The 8,127-nt window shown below is 31.8% G+C and overlaps 1 pseudogene; it reads right to left on the bottom strand.

Moving 5' to 3' along the window:
* Nucleotides 1–1,697: 1,697 nt before the first annotated feature.
* Nucleotides 1,698–6,493, bottom strand: LOC145755933 (MFS-type efflux pump MSMEG_3705-like; annotated as a pseudogene).
* Nucleotides 6,494–8,127: the final 1,634 nt, after the last annotated feature.

Raw genomic sequence — 8,127 nt, 5'->3', positions numbered from 1 at the left:
ATCAATTTATAGAAATCATGTCTTTAACATTCAAATATTTTAATAATTGTAAAAGCATAGTTGCATAAAAACAAAAAAACTTTCTACAGTATTTTAATAATTAGTAATGTGCCGATCGCCGTTTTTTTTCGGATCAAATCACGATCTAACGTGACCGAACAATCGGTAACTTTATCGTCACTAAATACAAAAAAATTGACCCTGTATGTAAAACACTTCTACTTATTCACAAGTTTGTTTAAATATTTAACCGTAATATTCAATATAATTTACAAGAACTAAAAACAATTTTACCAGCGCGGAAATAAAGCGCTGTAGAAGTTTATGGAAATCTATGTGGTTAAGGCATGTAAAGTGCGTGTTTATTTGTGACGTAAAATTAAATGTGACGTAATTACCGATCTGCCAATTTTGGACCTTGATCGGGTGATCGCAAAATCCCTTCAAAAATCGTCGATTTACGATCACCATTTTGATCGGCACATCACTATTAATAATTTGCATTTTCGACAAAATAATCTTAAAAAATAGATGGTATCAATTTTATAGTTCTCGAAAATTTTAAAAGAAGTAACAAAAGCAAAATATAACTAGATTTATTTGATAAATAAAATATGGTTCGAAATCGTTTGATTCTTTTTTATAAATATAATTTATTTAGTAGGTTTATTAAATAAATTATAAATTTAAGTATTAACTTTTTTAAATTTAAACCTAATTTTAACAAACGAACACGCATTCATTGATATTGTAATATAAAAGTAAACTAAATTTAAAAGCAAAATACCGTTCTTAATTTTTGGTAATCAAACGAGTATTAAAATATAATAATAACAAAACAATTAAAAAAAAAATTTTACACATTTTCTACTTATACTTTAACATTTTACTTAAATTTTCAACCAATATATTTTACTTTAATGGACAGCGAAAAGGACGATTTTTGACGGCGACCAGAACGCTATTAAATTATTCAAGCGTTAAACTCACACTGATTCGTTATTTTATAAAAAACTAAAATAATGATTAAATGATATTTAGCTAGAGTTAAATCTTCATTTTAAATAGCAACATACAAAATAATAATACCAACAACATATTAAAATTTCAGAAAATTTAATCTTTAAATTTTAATAATAAAATATATTAATTAGTAATTAGTGACATTTAAATGTCGTAAATAGGAGGTTTGCGATTCGTTGGGATAATAACAAACATACTAAAAATTTAGAACTTTTACTTTTAAAGAACAAAAGTTATCGTCTTTCAAAATTTGTCAAATAAGAATAAAAACAATAATAAATATAATGACAATAACAATATGTTTCGAAATCTAAGATTTCGAACCATAATAATTTCAGAAATATAAAACAATAATAATTTCTCATAAAATATGGAGTAATTATAAAGTAAGGGAATACAAAATCTTAAAAGTAATAAAAACTGTAAAATTAACATTATTTAAGTTTCTGTTTAGTTAATATAAATTAGAAAATAAAAACAGCAAGAATGGCAACAAATAATTTAGGAACTAAAATAACTCACTAGTATAATATTAAAAATAACTTTAAAAAAATTTTGGCAAAAAATTATAAAAAAAATTTCACTAATAAATATTTAATAAAATTAAAATATTGTCATGGTAAAATTTTTTAAATTTATAAATGTTTAACATAATTCAAAAACTTTTTTTTAATTTAAAGTTTCGTTTTATTAACTATCGCTTCACTTTTTTCACAATTATTCGCTTCAATGCTCATGTGCGGTGAACCACGCAGAAGAGAAATTTGAGTCAACAAAAAGAAAAAAGAACCTAGAATTAGAAAAAGGGTTTTCGTAAAAACTAACTAAAAAAAGGGTTTAAAAATCAAACTATTAAAAAAAAAACTTGGGTTTGCTGCATAAGGTCCTGGGTTCGATTCCTACTGCTCTCAAGCTGTAACTTTATTGAGTAAGGTGCTATAAACTCCTACTAAGCCAGCACTCAATCAGCAGCATAATTATCAGGCATTATAATCTATAATATCCCAAACTGCCACAGGCAACTCGAGACTGGGTCGGAGTAACAAATATAACTCCATGTTTAGGTCGTAAAGTTGACCTTCCCACATCGAGGATAAACAATTATCAGAAAAAAAACTTACTAGCCAAGTAAAATCCTAGGTAAACGATGTACAGTGCTTTCCTGAAACCTAAAACTTTGATCATAGGTGGTACTATAAGAGGGGCATTCCCTCCGATATTATTGATTACAAAAATAAACATAGCGATCGCTGTCGCGCGTGACTGGACAGGAAAGAACTCCACCAAAACAGTGAACAAAACTCCAAACCACATTTCCGCTGTGTTTTAAACAAAATTTGATTACAATAAAGTCATCTGGAAACTGGGTCAGGGTAACTGTTCTCTTAAAAAATATGAAACTATTTACCGAATGAATAAGCTCCAAAGAGCGAAATAAAAGCATAAGGCGGAGAAAAGGAAAGAGTTCCCGCCGCTAGAGAGCAGGCTATTGCTTGACTAACGACCAAAACCCACAATCTTGTTCGTACACCTAAAAGAATTAGATTTAAAATTAAAACCCCCAAAAAATAGAATATTTCTAAATACAAATCTACAAAATTTGTGTTATATTAATAATACTGTCAATTTACACATAATGGGACATTTATATTAACCCCCTTATACCCTATCCCTTCTCTGAAAATAAAACTGTTTTTGTACTTGTTTATCTTCGATGTGGGAAGGTCAAATGCACAACCTAAACATAGAGTAACATCAGTTACCCCGACCCGGTCTCAAGTTGACAGTTTGGGATATTATAATTGCTCAATATTTCAGCTGCTGATTAAGTGTTGCCTCAGCAGAAGTTAATATCGTTTATAGCGCCTTACTTAAGGGCTCTACAGCATGGAAGCAGTGGGGATCGAACAACAGAACTTATGTAGTAAAGACAAGGATTTTGACCACTACACCATGCTGGCAACCTTCAATTTATGTCAAAATTTTCAGATAATGCCATTTTCAAAAACTATTTTAGAAAAATGTCCATTCAGTAAATTGGATTTTTAATAATATGATCAAAATAAAGATTACCGTATTTAGAAGCGAGTAAATCGGACAAAATTCCACCAGTGATTATCCCAATCGTTCCACCAACGATGGAAGTTAAACTCATCCACAACCCCACCTCTATGCCGAGGTAATATTGATCAAAATATAACTGACTGTTGTAAGACCAACAAAAACTTGCTGAAAATATTAAAATTTGATTTAGATTTTGTTATCCTCGATGTGGGAAGGTCGACCTCATGACCTGAACATAGATGAATATTTGTTACCCCGACCCAGTCTCGAGTTAACTTTAGCAGTTTGGGATATTATTATTATTTTTTTGTATATATCTTTATCCTCGATGTGGGAAAGTCAAATGCGCGACTTAAACATAGAGTAACATCAGTTACTCCAACCCAGTCTCGAATTGCCTGTGGCAGTTTGAGAGCGGAAGGGATCGAACCAAAGACCCCATGTAGTAAAGCCAAGTGATTCGACCACTACAGTATGCAGGGTGAGATTTAAAGTTTAATTCCCAGTACCGGCATGTTGAAGCACCGACTAAGGATTTTATTCATAAATATAAAACTCACCAGAATGTCTGAATGAAGCCCCAACCAGTAACAATAAGATAGTTGGAGATTTGATAAATAATTTGAAAGTTGTCAAAATTGATTTCAACACCGACTGCTTTTCTAAATAATAAAATTTATAGCCAGGTTTATAAATAGCTTAGTTAAAAATATAGTTTGCAAAATAGGCCAAATAACTTTTAAACATTTCTTCAAAAAATAGAAAATTTTACGGCAGACTTAAAAAATACAATTTTTGTAATGAAAACGGCAGCATGGTGTAGTAGTAAGAACACTTGCTACACAACACATAAGGTCGTGGGTTCAATCCCCACTGCTCTCATGCTGTAGCACCCTTAAGTAAGTGTTATAAACGGTGTGAACACCTGCTGAGCCAACACTTAATCAGCAGATTAATTATCGGACAAATATATTGAATAATATCCCAAACTGCCAAAGTCAACTCTATGTTTAGGTCATGAGATCGACCTTCTCACATCGAGAATAAAGAATTACAGAAAACGGGTTCATTTATTAAACATTTTATCAAAAGTATTAAATACCAAAGTCTGTCTCATATTTGTTTTTCACTTCAGCTTGTTCTATAATTTTACGTTCTGGTTCTTTGACAGAGAAATATAAAACAATCGCCATAATTATGCCTGGAGCTCCAGCTATAAAGTAACACCAACGCCAGCTCTAAGAAAAAATTAACAAAAAATTAGTTAAAAATTAATTTAAAAAAAGTTAAATCAATTTTGTTTTTTTGGGGGTTGATTTAATAAAAAAACCTAAAAATAAACTGATCTAAAAAAGGGGTGCTACATCATGACAGCAGTTGGGATCAAACCAAGGTCCTCATGTAGTAAAGCCAAGTGTTCTGACTACTACACCATGCTGCCGGTCAAAAATATTTAAAAAATTTTCACCATTCCAAGAATGTTGGCGTCAGTCACATAATTTCCTATAGCAAATGCCAAACCATATCCAAAATAAATTCCAAAGTTGAAAAAACTCATCGCAAAAGCTCAAACTTTCTGTGAGAAAATGTCGGCCACCAAACTTGAGGTAAGAGGAGTACAGGCCGACTCTCTGAGAAAAAAGTTTTATGTTTTAAGAGAATTTATTATACATACAAAACAAAAAAATATGATATTATTAAGGTTTGTTAAGACCCTAGCATAAGAGCAGTGGGAATTGAACAAAGAACCTCACGTAGTGATGCCAAGTGCTCTTACCACTACACCATGCTTCACCCGCATATTTAGTTAAAAATATTACCTGGTACAAAAAACTTTTTTTTTTTAAATATTTTTTTACTGAAACAAACTTTAAACTTACCCTGCCCCAAAGCCAACTCTCAGCAAAGCTAACAACCAATAAGTGTCGGCAAATCCGGTGGTAAAAGTCATTACCGAGTAAAAGAAAACACTTGCAGATAATATCTGGATTCTAAACAATAAAATAAAAAGAGTTTTATAAAAGTTAATTAAAAATTTAAATATTGAAAAGCAAAATAAATAAAAAAAAAGTTTTAAGAGATTTTAGGTTTGCATAGAAAATGGAGTTACTGACATTTTACCAAAAACTATATGCCCAAAACCACCATTTTACTAACAATAGCACATTTTCTATTAACTCTTTTTTACTCAATGAAAAATTCTCTTTAATTTCTAAAAAAAAAATTATCCTCATAGCTCTCATGCTGTTGCGCTATAAACAGTTTAAACTCCTGCTAAGCCAACACTTAATCAGCAGCATAATTATCGGGCAATTAAAATCTATAATATCTCAAACTGTTGAAGGCAACTTGAGACTGGGTCGGAGTAAATGATGTTACTTTATGTTTATGTCGTGAAGTTGACCTTTCCACATTGAGGATAAATAATATAAAAAATAGTCGGTAATCAACCTGTTATATTTATCGCCAACAATTCCCATTACAACTCCCATAACAGTAAAAATGACAATAAATATTGGACCAGCAAGAACTTGGTATTCTATTCCCTGGCCTGAGTAATGCCATTCACAATATATCGTTCCATTCAATCCCATGAGATTACATCTAAAAATTAAGATTATTAATAATTTACTTTGTTAGTTAGCATGTTGTAGCATCTTTGAGTAAGACCTAAGGTCCTCAATTTAATTCCCACTGCTGGCATTTTGTAGCATTCGTGTAAGGCCTAAGATCCTGGGTTTGATTCCCACTGCTGGCATGTTGTATTATCCTTGAGTAAGACCTGAGATCCTGGGTTTGATTCCGACTGCTGGCATGTTGTAGCATTCTTAAGTCAGACCTGAGATCCTGGGTTTGATTCCTACTGCTGGCATGTTGTAGCATTTTTAAGTAAGGCCTGAGATGTTGGGTTTGATTCTCACTGCTGACATATTGTAGCATCGTTAGGTAAGACCTAAGGTTCTTGGTTTGATTCCCACTACTGGCATGTTGTAGTATCGTTAGTTAAAATCCTGGGTTTGATTCTCACTGCTTAAGTAAATATCAACTTTATCTCGCAGTAAAATACAAAATTGCCGTTCCATCCCACATTCTGCAAATTTTTGTTAACGTTTACCTTTAGTATTGCTTAATATAGATCTAAGAAAATAAAATAATATTAGCATGCAAAATTAACAACTACTCACTGTGTTGAATTCTTCACATCTCTGCATTTTGTGTTTGACAGTTTTTCAACATTTATGTCCAAGGTCAAACAAGCCATGTTTCCAAAATGAACGTCCTGTGCCATTTCCTTTGAGGTGACACCGATCATAAAATGACCCAACTCCCCAAACCCATAACACAACATTAGGATTGTTATACAATACCAATGATACATGGGCTCCCCTTTAAATGTTTTAACCATTTTCAAATTGTTTTCTTAATGTTAAAGTAAACTAAATTTAAATTTTGTTAAAATATATTTTTACATTTATTAATTAGCGATGCGGAAAGGTCGACTTGACAACTTAAAAAAAGCTGCTGATTAAGTGCTGGTTCAAGTTCATACGGTTTATAGCGCCTTACTTAAGAGCGCTACAGCATGGAAGCAATGAGGATCGAACCCAGGACTCTCATGTAGTGAAGCCAAGTGTTCTGACCACTACACCATGCTGCCATTGAAGGATATATAATTTTTAAATTTGATCAAAAAAAATTGTTCGTTAATCGTTTAAATATTAATAAAATAATAAAAACATTATTCAGCAAAAAATATTTAATTTATGCCTAAAATTAACTTAAAATTTTATCCAGAATATATCAGCTAACGCAAACAATTTTGGCAAATATTGCCAGACCATAACTTTTCTGATATTTTTAACTTAAATATATCTTAACATTTCTTTGTTTTTACTTTGTAATTTGCTCAATTAATCTAAAAACATCTGTTTTTGGTCTGTTTACAAAATCACATTTCCTCGAATCGGACTTAATCTACCTGACGAAAATATATATTTGACGGATCAACGGATCGAACGGATTAATGGATCGAGTTTTATTAACTGAATTAAATATATATTAAATAGATATTACATAGTTCAAATGCATATTTGACGGATATTTAATTAAACAAAAAAAATTTCATGAATTAAACCCTTACCCTAACCCTCACCTATTCAGATTACCCATTAACACATCCGACCCATTCGATCCTTCTATCCATGTAATAGTCAATCAATCCATACGATCCGAAAATATATTCTCGTCAGGTGGATTAAGTTGTAATCCATTTCCTCAACGCGATGTCAACAAAAAGTTGAAGTAGTTACTCATATGCGGCGTACGAAAAATGTCACCACTTTTTAAATATTCATTGCAAGAAAGTCGCCTTCAAGACCTAAATATAGAGTAACAACTGTTACCTTGACCCAGTCCTAAGTTGCCTTTAGCAGGTTAGAGTATTATTGATTATATTTGCACAATAAATAAACTGCTATATAAGTTATGACCCAGCAAGAGTTTATGTCGTTTATAGCACTTTACTCAAGGGCGCTACTGCATGCTACAGGGGTTATAACTTTTTTTGTCGGTTGTCGGGTTGTCAGGTCTAGGTTGTCGGGTTGTCGGGTCTAAGTTGTCAGGTCTAAGTTGTCGGGTTGTCAGGTCTAGGTTGTCGGGTCTAGGTTGTCAGGTCTAAGTTGTCGGGTTGTCGGCTTGTCAGGTCTAGGTTGTCGGGTCTATGTTGTCAGGTCTAGGTTGTCACGTCTAGGTTGTCGGGATGTCAGTCTAGGTTTTTTTTGTATGTAACTTTATCCTTAGTGTGAAAGGTCGAATGCACGACCTATAAATTTTTTTTTATTATTTTTATTTTGGTTTTTCGCACACTGATAAAAGTAAATAATAATTACGATATACGATTATAATTACAACAATGCGACGGGAAAAAATGACAAAATCAATTTAATGATTTAAAACATGCCAAAAGTATTAATGTTTACATAAAGATTTTAAGTATGTTATGGCATGGTCACCAAACCCAAAAATAATAAAGTAACATCA

Source organism: Corella eumyota, chromosome 6 (assembly GCF_963082875.1).
Source record: "Corella eumyota chromosome 6, kaCorEumy4.1, whole genome shotgun sequence".
NCBI lineage: Eukaryota > Metazoa > Chordata > Ascidiacea > Phlebobranchia > Corellidae > Corella > Corella eumyota.
The sequence above is the reverse complement of the archived record's forward strand: the minus strand, read 5'-3'. Positions and strand labels throughout refer to the sequence as shown.